The sequence below is a fragment of the Rattus rattus genome, chromosome 14 (assembly GCF_011064425.1).
Source record: "Rattus rattus isolate New Zealand chromosome 14, Rrattus_CSIRO_v1, whole genome shotgun sequence".
NCBI classification, from domain to species: Eukaryota; Metazoa; Chordata; class Mammalia; order Rodentia; family Muridae; genus Rattus; species Rattus rattus.
The window spans coordinates 40176139-40194162 of NC_046167.1; positions in this window are offsets into that span (position 1 = coordinate 40176139).

Below are 18024 nucleotides of genomic sequence, written 5' to 3' on the forward strand. Positions count from 1 at the left end.
TGGACACAGAAACTTCTCATTAGTTATGAATTTTATTATTAGAAGATAGAGGCTCAGTTCCAGTTGGGTGTTATCTTTGATTTGAGACTGATCAGTAAACCATTATACATTCACAGGTCAATTCTCTGTTCATATATATTTAAAACCTTGTTATTAAGTCATTTTGGCATGTTTTATTTTCATGAAGCATGGCTTACCCTACAGCCTAGACCAGCTAGAGCCTAGGCTAGCTTGGAACTCGGTATGTAGCCTAGGCTGGCCTTAAACTCATGATCTTCCTACCTAAGCATCCTAAAGGCTGGATCTGTAGGTATACACCACCATGCTCTGCTTTAAACAACTTTAAATCTTTTCATATACACACATATTGGAACTGTGGACCTTAATGAATATTCACAAAAGGAACACACTATATATGCCGTCTGCTTTGTAAAGTTTTCCTGCAATAGCTCTGCTCATATATTTCTGTATGTGTCTGTCTGCAGCTGCTTTTGCCCTACACTGACAGAACCGAGCAGTTGAAATGGAGACATATGCTGTATGAGGCTCAGAATGCCACTTGAGCCTCATAGAAAACCTTGAGTCCTGAGCAGTATTCCATTGTGTGAATGCACTTGGCTTTGTTTATCCATTCTACTCGTGGACAGTCTGTCTCTCCTTTGGGATGCTAGGAATAGTCAGCAGAAACAGCTCATGTATGTTCTTGGTGAAGCATGCATATGCAATCTTGTGTCTGTTCCAAGGAATGGAGTGGGTAGAACCCAGGAAAGACAAAAGCTAACCTCACTGTAACTTCCTATCTTCTTGATGGTATTGCTCTCCCTCCTGTCGGGCGTCAGGGACACTTCCAGTTTTTCCTGTTCTTTCAGTACTTGCTGTTTTCAGTCCATTATTTTTGTCATTTCCTCTGCCTTCATATTTGTGCTTCCTTTCTCTCCATATGGTATCTGTTTGTGTGGTTGGACCCCTCTAGAGACAGCATTCACGATTCTAGGGGCAACCATTTCTTCCTGGACACGCCTAATCTCTTAGAAAGCTCTTTTTTTTTAATATAGTAACCTTTCAGATATTTAAAAGTCAGTGCTTATTTTCACACTGAATGCCTCAAGCTCTAGAAAAAGAACCCAAGTATTTCCAGCTTCTTCAGCATTGCTCAGTTACATGCATTCACACTTTTTTGTCATCCTGGCAGCTGAATGAATGTAGTGTTTGTGGGCTTCAGGTCCTTCTCTATGAAATGAAGGATTTCAGGGCAAAGAACATTATGGCCATTGAAATCCCATCATTCTGTGTAAATGTTAGCATCGGCGACTCTTGAAGACATGTCTCTTATATCACTAAACTGGAGAACGCTGCATCCCTGAAGCATCCCTGGCAGCTCTCTTTGCTGTCCACTGACAATGGAGAATGGACACACTCCTTCATTTATAGTTCCTGAGTGACAAGGGTATTTCTGCAGCATCCCCTTAGCTCAAGATTATGAGCCTGATACAGGTCTCTCTTGTGAGGAGCACTGTTCTGGCAAGAAGTAGGAGGGGAAATGGATTGTGTGCCTGGGGGATGCTGTGGCATCATGGGAGGCTGTAACTGTGCCAAATGCATCTTTAAAAGGCAAGAGTCATGGAAAATGTCGAGGTCAATGAACATTACAGGAGGCTCCAGGCTATGTGGCCAACTAGGGGAAGAGAGGAGGGGACTCAACTTTTGTCCTGTCTTTGGACTGGTACATTGCTCTTTTTGGTGATAAGAAAGTGCCAGCATCACCCTAAACATTTTCAGGACACACACATTTATTTATATATAACTCACAGGATGTGCTATCCTCTGGCACAAGTATGAGCAGCATGTAAAGACCAGGATACAGGTCTCCAAGTCCAAGTGACAGATGGTCCTCTGATATCTGAACTGGACAGAGACAGGTCTTATTTAAGTGACCCAAATGGTGCCAAAATGCAAAAGTAGGATGGATAAAAAAAAGTAATGATTTGGCCCGTAAGCTGTTAAATATCACAGAGGGAAAAAATTGAATATCTTCAAAGAAAACACAGCTCTTAAGTATTGATTAATGTAAGCCATAAAATTGTTCCATGCAGTGGATACTATCGTCCCATTGTACAGCTAGGAAGTTTGAGAGTTTCCCCAGGCACGCCTTAAAGAATGAGGCCAGTATTCGTGCTCAGGCATCGAAACTCCCGAGTACGTGCCTAGAAGCATGATACCACTGTAGGTGTGATACCAGAGAGCTTCAGGTTTCAAGGACACTGTCACCTGCAGGTCAGAATCGGTCGGTGGCCAGGTGTCTATCTCTGTGTTAGAATAGTGGGCCGTGTGAAATCCAGGGGGAACCAATCTACCCCTAGCCTGATTTTAGAGACTAGGGAAGGGGGTCCAAGGCCATGAACTTACTGGCAATGCCACTAACAGAGATACGAATAATCATTCTAGGGGTAAAATGAGGTTCCTTTAAAACACTTTGTTGCCATCAGCAGGAGCAAGGAATGCTAGGCAGGCTGGAAGTATGGACGTCCACTCTGGAGCAAGTCTAAGTCTCCCAGGGTCACATTGCCAAAACAGAGAGGAGGAATCAGATGTAGACGCAAGTCGTCTAACCGTGGAGCACGTGGTTCACTGGACTCTTCTTTTTGCTAAACCTTAAGCAAGATGGTTCTCTCTTGTCATTCTAGGCACAGAGGATCCTATCAGCTGAATAGAAGACAATGAATAGTAAAGACAATACAAGGTGCTGATGACCCCACATTTCTACTACCCTATAGGGATGTCCAAAGGACTTCACTTTTAAAAAAAGATTTTATTTATTTCTTTTATATATGTGAGTACACTGTCACTCTCTTCAGACACACCAGAAGAGGGCATCAGATTCCACTACAGTTGGTTGTGAGCCACCATGTAGTCGCTGGGAATTGAACTCAGGACCTCTGGAAGAGGAGTGAGTGATCTTAATCACTGAGCTATCTCTCCAGCTCACCACTTCACTTTCTATCTTCTTGTCAAAAGCAGAACATACACATTTCCCAGCCCCTTGATACTGGGGCAGCATGCTTTGGCCAGTGTATTAGGAGAGCAATATACTGGGGGTTTCCGTTTGCTTCCTTTTTCTGCCTACCATCCCTAAAACAAGGACAAACCAAGTCTAACTCATCTTCTCCACAAGCAGGAAAGCGGAAGCCACATGGAGCAGAGTTACCATGGCTAAAATGTCCCAGCCAAGCACAGTGTATAACAGAGTCCCCATTCAACCTGCCCTAGAGAGCAAGCTTGGCTGAACCCAACACAGATCAGCTGACTCCCAGCCAGCCCTACAGAGCTGTGATTATCAGATAGTTGATGAAAGACAAATGTTGGCAGTAAAGCTAATTTTCTGTCTTTTGTTCTGAGAACTTCTAGAACATGTCCAGTTAAATAAATCAGCATTCCTTTCTTGGCCATCTCTAAGTTGTCTCACCAACACAACTCCTTTACTAAAACTGTTCAGATATCCATTCATGGCCATCTAAATAAGCATTTAAAAGTAGCATTACATATTGATATTTTGTGTGTGTATGTGGGGTACATGTGCACTCTGTGTGAAGGACAGAGAGCAACTTACAGGTATCAGCTCACTCTTTTAACCATGTGGGTCCAGAGATTGAACTCAGATCATCAGCCTCGGCAGCATGCACCTTCACCTGCTGAACTGTCTTGCTGGTTCATAACCAAGTTTTGAAACAAGACATTTTTATTTTTAATTTTCCACATGCCCTGCATTTGGATGAAAGCCAAATCTTTCAAGCTTGAAAGCTTTTATGAGGTCAGTGCATTTCCTGTGTTTGGTTTGGGCATGTCTGTGTTACAGACCATCACCCTTCATACAGGATTAGCTTGATGGAACTACTTAGTGGGATTGTGGTATTTGCTTTTCTTACAGTACAATTCTAAGAACAGTTAAGGATTGTCTTAGACTTTGGCATACGGTAATTCTTTTTAATATATCGACAAAATTTCCATATAAAAATAGTCACAAATTTTACTTCATCTTAAGAAATCAAGAACAATTATTTGAAAAAAAGGGGGAGAGATCAATTATAAAAGATGAGAGATGCCCTGTACTTTGTATAATTTAAAATATCTTCCCATATCACTATGAGGTTATATATACCTCTCCTCCTCCTCCCTCCCCCCCCTCCCCTCCTCTCTCTCTCTCTCTCTCTCTCTCTCTCTCTCTCTCTCTCTCTCTCTGTGTGTGTGTGTGTGTGTGTGTGTGTGTGTGTGCACATATGGGTGCCTTTAACAGAAAATTAAAAAGGCAACATGTGAAAGCTTTGTTTAGGAATGCAAACTTCAGAAATGCTGCTGTAAGCTATGAAACATTTGATTAAGACATGGCCTCATTTTCTTTTCTCTAGTAGAAAGGATTCGAGAATCTCTGCATGGGCATGCATTTCATGCAGACTTGTTTGCCATTTGTGGTGGAGGCAGGAAGCCAGTGAGCACTAATCCTTGCCCCATTCAGCATGGTATCCTGAGCTTAATGCCAGGTTTTGCTGCTACTCTAGCCCCAAGAGCTAAGTCTACGGGGGCATCTGTGTCATAGGACCTTTCATGAGCTGCTGTGTAGTCTAAGTGGCTTAGACATCAACTTGTGGAAAATACTTAAATGAAGAACTTAGGAAAGCATTTATTTGGAGTCATGGTCTCAACTTATTTTGGTAGGGGACATGGTAGAGCAGAGCAGTCACCATTTGGTGGCCAGGAAATGCACACAAGATGCCCATACTAGGTGGGTTCCTCTTCTTCCAAGATTCCAGGCTTCCAACCCATGGGATGGTAACAGTCACATTCAGGGATTGTAGCCCCCTGTCTTGTTTGTTCTCCTTGAATGCTTTATAGGTAACACCCACAACATGTTTAACTTCTCTCCTAGATGATTCATTTTTATTTTTTAAATATTTTATTTTATATGTATGGATGGTTTGTGCATGTGCATGTGTGTGTGTGTGTGTGTATGTCTGTAGACAATCTGTGTACGGTGATCATGGAGGCCAGAAGAAGGTACCAGATCTCTTGGACCTGAAGTTACAGATACTTGTGATACCTAGTTTTCCAAATAGAGTTGAATCCTCTGGAAGAACAGCCAATGCTTTTAACTGCTGAGCCAACTCTCCAGAAAATTCCTAGGTGCTTACTGATCCAATCAACTGATACTCAAGTTTGACCCTCACAGGAGTTAAAAGGAAGATCTTGCAGACTTTCAGAAAGGCTATGGATACACAGTTTTATTAGACACAGCCACGATCTAGCTATTCACAAGTCGCCTTTGGTTGCTTCTACATGGAAGCCTGGAGGATTTTCAGCAGGTACCCTATAGCCTGCAAAATGGAAATTATTTATACTATTTGTCTTTTCACAGAAAAGAAGATGGCTGAGCTCTGAGATCATGAGCTAGGTTTAGTTTGTAGCTATAAAGTTAGCTTGTGTTTTAAAACAACAATAAGGAGTACTTTTTAAAGGTGTTCTGTTGTTTTTTGTTTTGTTTGTTTTGTTTTGTTTTTGGAAATTTGAGGCTTATATTTCAAGGTGCATGAAATCCAAGAGAGGACATTTCCACAATAGGAGGGGAACAAAGGTCTTCTGACACAGAGTAGTGGTGAAAAAGGCACCAAGACCCTTAACTTTGTCTCTTGCAGAGCCCCTCTGTATTCTTCTTATTCTCAGGCACATAAGCTTTCTTCTGGCCTCAGAGCTCTCGTACCAGCCATTTCCTCTGTCCAGGCTAATTTCCACCCAGCTGTTTCTTTTCCACCACTCTGGCTTCAGCTTGAATGCTACCTCCAGGGAGAGATTTTTCCAGACTACTCATTCCAATGAGTCACTTCCTTTTATCCTCCACATAGACACTAGAAAGACTACCTTTTCCCTGTCAGGATGCCGATTTTTAGCTGAAATTCTCTGTGCTTGTTTAGTGAGTGTCATCTCAGACACCCTGAGACTAGGGCCCTTGTTTGTCTCATTGTTCTTGGAATCCTCAGTGCCTGGACTGGTCCAGACACACCCTGGGGCTCAAAGGAAAAGATGGTGTTAATGGAATGAGTTGGCTAAGGAATCAATAAAATTAGTGAATTCGGTTGGTCATTCCATTAATTAAGGAATGAATAAATGGATAATTAACAGCCACATATTATTGAGTTTTAGGCTTCAAATCTCTCAACACTAGGCCCTGCCTCACAGTGGAAAGCTAAAAGTAGGGCTTTCCTGTTCACACAGGATGTAGGGACACATATCAAACTGGCAGCCATACATAGTGTTCTTAGCACATCAGGAGGACCAAGCTTACCTTTAGCTTCTGTCTAGCTGTTTGATTTAATTTAAAAATGAGTAGAACATCCATTCTTTGTCATTCATTGGCACTTGTCCCCTGAGGAAGTTTACAATTCAAGGGAGAAAGACCACTAAGCAGGTGATGACAGTATTTAGGATATCTAGTAATGCATGTCTAGGAAGGATGCCGACATTAGCCTTCATCCATCTGGTTAGGTCAGAGAATCTCTGAGTAGAATGCCATATAGAGGCATGGAGGATGAGCCCTGACATAAGAGTCAGACTAAGGAGGGCCTGGTGTAACAAGTAGGAGACTTCTCTCCAGTACAGAGCATGCTAGCTTTTTAATGAACATGCAGAGATCTGATTGGAGCTGGGGAGGAGAGTGCCATGCAGAGGATAAACCAGGATACTAAAAAGCTGTGGGCCTGAGTTCCCAGGAGAGCAGAGTTTTAACTGAAGAACTTAGTGGATGTCTCTTTTCTGTGGACAGTGCCTGTGAAGGGCTCCTGCCCTTAATTGTTGAGTGAGTGACCTCACTTGTAGAGATAACAGCTGGCGCCATAATATTCTGGGTGGGACTAATAAGGATCTTGGAACACTAAAACCTAGCTCTAAAACAAAGTCCCAAACTATCTGCAACAAAAGTAGTTACCATGACAAGAAGGCTTGCAGTCAACACGTACATACTGGTATAGTCACAGTGGTTACTACAACAGCAAGATATTTGCTGCTTTGATAACTGCCTGTACCAGCCCCTGCCCTGTGTTCTGGCATTAGGTAGCTGGTTGGATATTAGCAGGAGAGTCAGTGAGGATGAACCCTGTCTCAGTGAAGGTTTTACTGCTGTGAACAGATGCCATGACCAAGGCAACTCTTACATGGACAACATTTAATTGGGGCTGGCTGACAGGTTCAAAGGTTCAGTCCAGTATCATCAAGGTGGGAGCATGGCAGTATCTAGGCAGGCATGGTGCAGGAGGTGAGAATTCTACATGTTGTTTCAAAGGCAAATAATAGAACACTGGCTTCCAGGCAGCTAGGATCAGGGTCTTAAAGCCCACATACACAGTGACATGCCTACTACAACAAGGCCACGCCTCCTAATAGTGTCACTGCTTGGGTCAAGCATATAGAAACTATCATATTCCACTATCCAGTCCCATAGACTACAAACATATAAGTTTATGGGGTCAATGCCTAAACATAGCATAATGCAAAATACATTTGATCCAACTTCAAAAGTCCCTAAAGTCCCTAAAGTTTATAGCAGTCTCAACAATGTTAAAAGTCCAAAGTTCAAAGTCTCTTCTGACATTCAAGCAGCTTCTTAACTGTAATCCTGAATAAAGTCAAAGATACTGGACCAAAGCAAGACAGAAAAATTGGCTGGGCAAACTTCAAATTTAATGTCTCCATGTCAGATGTCAAAGTACACCTCATATCTCCAACTTCTTTTTCATCCTTGTTGACTGCAACAAGTTCTTTCTCCTGGGCTGGTTCTACTCCCTGTTATCAGTTTTCCTTAGCAGATAGCCCATATCTCTGGCATCAAATGTCTTGGGGTCTCCAAAGCAACTTCAGTGTTACAGCTTCTTGTTTCAATGTTTGGGATCCACACATGATATTCTGGATTTCTCCTAAGGGCTTGTCACATCTTCATCTCTGCCCTCTGTAGCACTCTAAGTTCAGGTTGATCTACTCCACTGATGCTGCTGTTGGTGATCATCCCATGGTACTGGCATCTCTAATACACTACCGGGGTCTTCCACCACAACTAGGTTTCACCAATAGTCTCTCTCATAGGCTCTTTTATTGGTGACAAGCTTCAATTCCTTTGCATGACCCCTTCAGTTCTGGCCTGTCAACTTCAACTGAGACTGTACCTTCATCAACGGCCTTCCATAGTCTCTCACAGTGCCATACCTCAGCTGCTCTTCATGACCCCGTCATGCCTTCAAAACCAGTACTATCTGGGTGACTCTTACACATTATCAAGTGCAGCTGTAGCATGAGGTACAACCTTGGCTATCTCTGGGAACACAGCTTCTTTGTGCTCTCCAAAAACACTTCCCAGAAGATTTCACCTCAGTGATGCTGGCCTCTTATAAATCTCCACTATTTTCTTAGCTTCAGGTCACCAGCATCAATTGTCCCTATGGTTCCTTCTAGTCTGGATTCTAAAACCAAAGGCATATGGGCAAAGCTGCCGAGTTCTTCTGTTTGCTGTGGCAGGAACATAATCCCCCTTATTGTCTTAGCAGCTTTCTGTTTTCCACTTCTCTTACTGCTTAAGCTTGACTGTCCTGGAACTTATTCTGTAGATTGACCTGGAACTCAAAGATCTGTATGGCTCTATCTCCTGGGATTAAAGGCATGTACCTGGACCTAAACTTAGCTGGGTGGGATCTTGCCCCAAAGTCCCAACCCCTTAATCTGTTCTCACTTAGAACATAGGATTCAGCTCCATCCTACTTTCTGGTGCCCCTTTAATACTTGAATCACATATTTTGTATTTTTCCTTTCTAAGCTTTCTATACTTGTTTAAAATACCCTTCATGAGACTTAACCAGAGAACAAAGTCTCTGATGAGCTCTTTTGAGACTTTCTTTGTCAATGCAATATAAATCTCTTTACCTTAGGACTCAGGTAGACTCTTCTGACAAGGGCAAAAAGCAGCCACATTCTTCATCAAAATACCACAAAAACAGTCTTTAAGTCACATACTTGAATTCTACATTTAAACCTCTTAAGCCAGGTCTACAGTTCAAATCACCCTCAGCAACAAAGTTTTCCACATTTCTACTAAGATGGACCATTAAGCTCCAGTTAAAGCATTTCACTACTTTCCAAACCCAAAGTCACCAAATCCACATTCTTCTAAATAAAAGCATAATCAGGCCTATCACAGCATTACTCCACTCTTGGTATCAACTTCTCTTTTAGTTAGGGTTTTGCTGCTGCAAACAAACACCATGACCAAGGCAACTCTTATAAGGACAATATTTAATTGGGGCTGGTTTACAGATTCAGAGGTTCAGTCCAGTATCATCAAGGCAGGAAGCATGGCAGCTTCTGGACAGACATAGTGCAGGAGCTGAGAGTTCTGCATCTTGTTCCAAAAGCAAACAGTAGAATACTGGCTTTCGAGCAGCTGGAATCAGGTATCTTAAAGCCCATACCCACAGTGATAGAGCTACTACAATAAGGCCACACTTACTAATAGTGCTACTCTCTGATCCAAGCATATACAAACCATCACAAACCCCTTCATCACAATCAGCAGCTTGTGATACCAGGCACTGAATCTACAGGACTTTGATGAGTAGTGGGCTCTGGATCCTACTCTGGTCCTGGTAGAGAAATGACTTTCTAAACCACCCCAAAGATTTCAAGATCACTATCTATCCAGAGGTTTTCTGGAAAACAAGACAAAACAAAGACACATTGTCTCTCTCTTAGAGTCAACTCACATGGGCCTGTCAATCACCTGTGCAGAAAAACAGTCCACAGGAAATGATCTATTAAAAAAAATCAAGAATCCATAGGCTGCTTAAAAATATAACTTAGCACAAGGGCCCATTTGGCCATTGTCTGTTTACACTTAAGAGTATGACCTGCATAGTGTTCTCTCTTACCATTGTCTCCCCTTATTTCTTGAGATTGCCACATTTTACTCTGTAATAAATTCTTTCTATGTTCTGCACTATACTCTCTGTGTCTTAATTCTTTCAATGGAGATGACAAATACCAGAGCATCAAGATGAGCCTCCCCCACCCCCCACCAGTAACACTGACAGCCCATTGATACAGCCCAGCCACTGGCAGAGGGCCTGCAGGATGCTAAAATTAGAGGGATGGACTTTGGACCAAGAATGTATCCTTCTGATTAGTTAGCATCTGTGCCGTGCCTAGTAACAAGAGGCACCTCGAGTTACCAGCCTATCAGTGTCTCTCTCTCTCTCTTTTTTTGTTTTTTTGGTTGTTTTGCCTGGATGTAATAGTCTTATCAACTTGACTGAACTTAGAATCAGCAGGAGATGATTCTACAATCTGGATATGCCTGTGAGGGCATTTTCAGAAAGATCCACAATTATGAATATGAATGGCAGCACCCTGTGGGCTGAGGATACAGCCTGAATCAATGCAAAAGCAAGGAAGGCTATGCTGACATTGCTTTGTTTCCTGCCTCCTGAGATGTGTGGTGACATATCAGGCTGGACACTCCTACAGCCATCAGCCACCACTCCTTCTCTACCATGGTGGCTCTATGTGCTCAGCCTGTGAGCCAAAGGAAAGCCTTCCTAAATTGCTTTTGTTATGTGTTCTGGAGCAGTCCTGAGGAAAGTGACTAACACTTGGTTTAAAGCTGCTCTATCCCCCTGCCTCTTAAGGCATTAGTAGGGTGGCATCACTTTCTAGGGGTAGGCTGGCAGCTGAAGCCAATGAACATACTGAAGTTGTCCCCGCCAGCAGGGACCCAGTTATTCAGGGTCCCGAAGGGGCGCTACCCTTGGGCCTAAATGGGGGGCGAGAGAAGAAGGAGACCAAGCAAAAGTTCTGTTGTCAAGGTCTCGTTTATTGAGAGAAATGTACAGCATATAAAGCTCTGAGGCAGGAATAGAAGCGGGAACTGAAGCTTAGGGTGGGGGAGTTTGGGAAGTGCCCAAGGATAGAAGGTGAATCACTACACTGCAAGATATCCTCCTATAACAAAGAGGCAACAGTCTTCCGGGGACATGTTCTTTGAAAAGGTCGAACCCTTCTCAGGAATCTGCTCAGAGACATCCGGTGTTTTGCTCAGGCTGAAATATCCTGTCATTGCTCCCAGAGTCTTCTTGGGAGAGGCTTTAGTTCAACAATCTCATGTCTGTATGGCAGTCATTTCAAGGTTGAACCTCTGTGGCCATGCAGCCCAGAGTCACGTAGCCACCTTGAGCTATGCGGTCACAAAACGGCCAGGCCCAAATCCAATATGGCTCACTACATAAAGTTATCTCACTCACTTTCTTAAGCTTGTGTATTGTGTGTGGTGGCATGAGAGTAATGTATGCCAACTTGCAGAAGATTCTGTACCAACCAAGATATGCCAGAAGTAATTCCATGACTCCTGGGAAGGGAAGAAAGCCAAGCAAGAAATGGCTAAAGCCCTTAAGTCAATTTGGATATTTGGAAGGTAGGGTGAAAAGACAAAGCAGTTACTTTTTTTTTTTAATGTCAAACTGTTTTTAGACAGTTGGTGGTGAATGAGATTTCCTTGGACATTTCTCTCTCAAGGTTCACCACACAAATTATTTCAGATGTTACAGCATTTGCCTCTGAACTGGATCTAGTAGGACCTGAATGCATAGATGCTTCTAAGAAGAGGTTTTGACCGTCTACTTCTGTCCAGGTTCAAATATGCTTTTGTTGGAACTGTCCCTTACGTGTGAAGCATAGGAGATAGTTGATCCCAAAGGGTAGCCCGATGGCCCCTGGTCCTCCTTGTGCAATTCTGGACAGTCAAGACTTGAATATAGAGGTTTTGGAAAGACAACAAGTTTCTGGAAAGACTCAATATCTGAACATTTGTTCCCTGTCTCCTTAGCTAAGTGTTAGGGCTTTTGACATGTTTTCCAGGCTCTGTGAGGCCTAGAGTGAGAGAAAATCACTGTCACTTTCTCTGTCCTTAAACCCCCAATATATCTTTGTAATCTCTGTATCAACTTCTGCCTAGTTTGCATACTTTGAGGTGCCTCCTAGAGGTTGAACCACCAAGGACCTTTGCCATTTAGGTATATTCAAGGTGCTCTTTGTGGGTAATGGAGTTGAAACATTGACTCATGGTTGACCAGTTAGCTAACCAGAATCCACATTATTCTACATTCTAATAGGTAGCATGTCTGTCTTTCAGAGTTTATCTATCAGTTGGCTAGGGTCAACATAGTAAATATTAGAATGGCTACCCTAGCTAGCAGGCCTCCATTACTCTACAGTTTGAGAGGAAGTCCTAGTCTAGAAGTCCAACATCCAGCAGCCTGTGGGGTTGGTTTTACTCCAAGGCATCGTTTTAGATTATAGCTGGTCATCTCATTTCTTGTATCCTTCCATGTCTTTTTTTATCACATTCCCTAAACTCCTTTCTAGAAAGACATTTTGAATTAAGCTTCATTTGTTGTGGGTATGGATTCTGGGGATGACACAAACAGCCACTTAAATAGTATTGGCCAAAGCACATAACCTTTGAATGCAATTGGGTGACCCTATGTTTCTGCCTCCCTTGAAGACTGGGCAAACCTGAGCCCAGTTTTCTCTATTCTGCTTCTGGGCCAGGGTGTTCTTTTTTTATTTTAAAAGACTTATTATATATAAGTACATTGTATCTGTCTTCAGACACACCAGAAGAGGGCATCAGATCTCATTACAGATGGTTGTGAGCCATCAGGTGGTTGATCGGATTTGAACTCAGGACCTCTAGAAGAGCAGTCAGTGCTCTTAACCACTGAGCCATCTCTCCAGCCCAGAGCCAGGGTGTTCTATCACCATAGCACCACTGGGTCCCTTGTGTTAGCCTCCAGCAATCTTCCTGATTCTTCAAGATAGTTGTGTCTTTCTTGATTTTTTGCTCATTTACAGTGAATTGGCCCACACTCATCTTTTTAGGCTTGTACTGGCTAGTTTTGTGTGTTAAAGCAGACTGAAATTTTAATGTGTTTGAATTTGTAAAGAATGTGGGATTTTTAAAGTTATTTATTGAATTAATGTGAGATCCTCGGGATGATTAAGAAAGGGGAGGGTTGGGGCTTAATAGTGGTTCAGTGTTTGTATGTCAAGTGGACAAGGGGTCAACTGCTTTTGTGTATAACCTGACATAAGTGAGAGTCATCAGAGAAAGGAGCCTCAGTTAAGGAAATACCTCCACGAGATCCAGTTGTAAGGCATTTTCTCAATTAGTAATGAATGGTAGAAGACACAGTCCATTGTGGGTGGTGCCATCCCTGGGTTGGTAGTCCTGAAAGTAGGCTAAGCAAGCCATGAGAAAGTAAGCTAGCAAGCAGCACCCTCCCACCCCAACCCCCATGACTCTGCATCAGCTACTACCTCTAGGTTCCAGCCTTGTTTGAGTTTTAGCCTGACTTTTCCTAATGTTGGACTAAGATCTTGAAGTGTAGGTATAATAAGGCTTTTCTCCCCAACTTGCTCTTTGGTTGTGGTGTTTCATCACAGCAATAGAACCCCTAAGACAAGGCTGAATCCTCTTTTGAGCTCACAGGTTAGTGAGAAACAAAACCCAACCAGATCCTGTGGCCTGTATTCTTTGAGTGGTTTTGACACATGGTAGGCTTTCCACAAATGCTGAAGGGTTATATGAAGAAGCTAACTCCTCTTTCAGAATGAACTGCTCACCAAAGTTATTCAGTTATCAGGACAATGGGTATTTTTCTTTCTTACACTAAGGTAGCAGTTGACTATCAACTTCTTGAAACTTCTTGAACCATGCAGATTCAGATCATCTGCGGAGAGGTCATAGAGAATGATTTGGTTCTGTTGCTGGGCCACAGAAGCCTCTTGTTAATCATGAAGACAGGTATGTGAACAGGTACAGATGTAAAAAGTCATGAAAAGGGCTGAGAGTCATTAAACAGCTTGAAAGTCACAGAGTAGGGGACACTTGCTCTGGGGTTTTAAAGGATGGTACAGGAGTCCACTGAACAGAAAAGCAGTGAGGAAACTTCCAGGATCTGGCATCTCTAAGAGGTGTCAGGTGAATACAGCTTGTCTGGTTTGAGGTGAATCCTGTTTCCTATAAACAACTGAATGGAATGGAACATTCATTTCCTCTAACTTCTGTCTCCCTCTTCTATTACCCTGTGATCTCCTTGGCTAGACAGGGATGTGTGAGAACTCTTATGCTAGACCATTTTTCTCCCACAATCCTTGCATCTGTGGAGGCTAGACAATATGGTTACTTGCCATGTGACCAGATACTGTCTGCTCTCCACCACGCTTTGAGGTCATTCTCCAGATAATTACGTGGTACTGGGGGATGAGAGTATGCCCTAAGATTATTGTCCTTAGCCTTGCATTCTATAGAGATGAATTTACTGTCACCTGTGATCACCATGTCAATTCTTTGGTCTGTGTCACTACCCCACAGTAGTGTGCAGGCTGTCAGAGATCAAGTGGACAGAAAACTCTAGGAACTTGGCCTACATGACCATGATTGATTATTTTATTACATGTCATTTCTCCCCACTTTGGAAGTGATCCATTCATACAGCAGAGGTCCCCACTGCTCCAAATACTCTATATGGTCTGAACATTGCTCAATGAATTAAATGGACAGAGTGTTTGACTCTGTCTTCTGGACTGCAGCTAGAATGTCCAAAGAATCCTGCACACCTAGAACCTCCATGCATGGGCTTCGTATAAATACAGGTAACTAACAAGTTTTTAAGAATTACTTTCACCCTGATTTTCCATTCACTTATGCATCTGTTAACAACTTGCTAGTTGCCGCTCTTTACTGAAATAGAAGCCGAGGGTAGGTAAGAAGCTCATGTGCAGACTTTGCTTTCCTTCTGTCTTTTGCAGCAGGTGTGAACAGCTCTAGGAGGTATTCTCTCTTGCCACAGACCTCTGGCATCAGGATAATTTTTTGTACAAGTATTGCAGCTCTTGTGTAGGTCAAAGAAGTTAGGACTCCTTAGCCCTGTACATCAGTGTTCAAGGTATTGTATAGTCTCAAAAGCCAGGACTCCTCAGCCCTTACCACTGGCCAGGTTTATAGCTCTGTGGACAGGGCTGCTGAGACCACTGGTTCTGAAGATCGGAGAGCTCTGTTACTCCTTTGGTGACTATTCCTGTATTTCTCTCCTCTGGCTTGTTACAGCTCCTTCTGCTTTAGTCTCAGTTCTCTACCTTCTTTAACTGCACTTCTCCCTGCCTTGGTCACTTGACCTGTTCAGCTGTGTTTTTTGGCTGCCAATGTATTAGATGGCTTGCCATGCCCTCAGCTTGGCCTGCCTACTGCTCAGCTGTTGCCCTTATTATTCTCCCTTTATTGTGACCAGTGTGGCTGCCTTACTGGAAACTGGTACGAAATTGACCACCTGGGCAATGATGGCTTTTATTGCAACACCAGGGAGGCAGCACAGTGTCTCCCAGTAACTGCTCAAAAGAGCTTGGACAACTTGTCACAGTCCTTGCCTCTAGCACCAGTCTCAGTAGGCCTTTGAGTAACTGCTCTGGCTCTGGCCAGGTAGAAATGGCTGCAGGATAACTGAAGTTCACTGAAGTCTCAGACAGGTAAAAGCTGCACCACCCACCATTTCAACAGCCCTGGATGAGCCCACATTTTCAGGAGGCAGACCAATCTTCCTGCAGCTTCCTCAAGAGATTCCTGAAGACTCAAGGTGGCCAGTGTGTGCCTATGGGTAGACTTGGCTGGCCATGACTGACAGTCCTTTTGTTTAAGGCAGCTAGGGCAGCACAGGGAAGGCAAACAAGTGCCAATCAGATGGTCAGACTGTTCCATCTCTTGTCACTTTTGCTTATTTACATAAAGATGAATGAACATGAGCAGTGCTTGGAATAAGAATTTAAAGAGCTTACCATTCATCCTGACAGCGATTTTTAACAGTGCTTAACCCCGTCTGTGCCCTAGAGAGGTGGATGGGTGACCTGTCTCCAAGTGGGTCGTTGAAATCTTTCCAGTAGCTGCATGGTTATTTCCATGTGGTGCTGAAGTGTTCATTCAACTTGCTTATAACTGCCCCCCAATCTGTTCTCTATTGAGATCCCTAAAACAGTGCTGATTATACAGTACAAAATAAATATCTTATAGTGTTGCTCTCTCCCCTTTCCTTATTGACAGGCTTTTCTCTTGAAATAAATCTTACCCATCCCTTTCTTCAGTAAGTGTTTATTGGGGCCTTGCTAAGTGCCTGGCATCCCTCCAGGCTCTGGGAGGGCTCCTGCTTTCTTCCTTGTTGCTGGGATCCATGACTATCCTGCCCCACTTTTCTTTCCATGGCCCACTTACTCCTAAAAAAAATTTAACAATCTTAAGAGTTGTTACATTCCCTTAATTAAAACCCAACTGATGAGACCAAGCTTAAAACCTTATAAATCAGAATGTCTTAAACATATACAGCCAGAAGATCCTATTTTAATCAAGTGTAATGTAACTGCTCCCATATGCTCTGGGTATGTTAAGAACACAAGTCTTTCCTGTGTGCATATCTAAGTCTATGGGAAGCACTGCTATTGATAGGTCCAATTCTTTATCTCTGAAAAACCTCATTTTTGTCCTTTTCTAGAAGTGCACTTATTAGCCCCCAAAGAGGATTAGCTTCTTCCCAGGTAAATTAAATTCACAGCCTCTGGCTGATAGATTCCTAGAAAAAGTTCCTGCTCTCAACTGTGGATTGAATCCAGGACCTTGTTCTAATACTGAACTATAGTGCCAGCTACCTTTCTACACCTCCTTTTTTTCTTTTAAGACAACTCTTTTGCTACACTTCCCAGGGTATTTCCACACAGTCCCTCATGCTCCAATGTGACTTAAATGAAAGCTGGTGTTTGTAGATCAGTTCTACTTCTGACCAAGTTCAGTCACTACGTTAACAAGATTCAGATACAAGTTCTCCCAAGGCTCTTGAGGCATTGTGTTATGGTTTGTATCTGCTTGGCCAAGGGAGTAGCACTATTAGGTGTGGCCCTGTTGGAGTAGGTGTATCACTGTGGGTGTGGGCTATAGGACTCTCGCCATAGCGCCTGGAAGGTAATATCCTGCCGGCAGCCTGCAGATGAAGATGTAGAACTCTCAGCTCCTGTTGCACTGTACCCTTTTGTAGAGGGATACACAGAACTTCAAGAACTAAATCCTACACATACCACATTTACCTCTTTGCTAAAATACCTAATTGCTATCTTTTAAGTTTGAAATAGCTTAGTAATTAAAGTAGCACATGCAGTTTTGTCCATAGGACGTGCGTTCATGCGTGCATGTGTGTGTCTGTGTCTATGTGTGCATTTGCCCTAGAGATCAAGTTTAAGGCATTATACATGCTAAGCATTGAGGTTATGCCCTTACGTAAGTTCTTCCTCTTAGTTCCATGCTCCCAGAAATAAGACTCAGACTCAAAATATATTTACAAACACCTTGGACATATAGCTAGGCTCTACTCTGAACAGATCAGGACAAAAATAACCCATTTACATTCTGTCACATGGCTCATTACCTGTGCTAAGGTACCATGTGTCCATCTTGTCACGTCTCCCCAGTGAATCACCCCACCTCCTTTCTCCTCCCATGCCCCATCTTCTGTTTCCTGCCTAAGCCATAGGCCATAGGTTTTTGAATTGACAGGTGATTCATCCATACAATCAATACACAAGCTGTTCGTTCTACAGTCAGTCTAACATCAAGATGGCTCAGTGAGTAACAAATCTGCTATGCTAGCTGGAGGACCTGAGTTTGGATTCCCTAGCCATAATGTAAGAAAGTTAGGTTCAACAGTGTGTGCTGAGAGTCAGTCCTGAGGGGGAGGAATGAGGGATGACAGAGGACCTGCTTCAAAAAAACTAGCCAACCCATTTCTGCTTCCGCCCTTGGGGTGGGACTCAAAGGAATGAAACCTAACCTTGGGAGTTGGTGAGTGCAGTGTGTGTTTTGGGGGGGGCAACCTTTCTGAGACGGTTTTCATTGAAACGGCTCTTTTATTG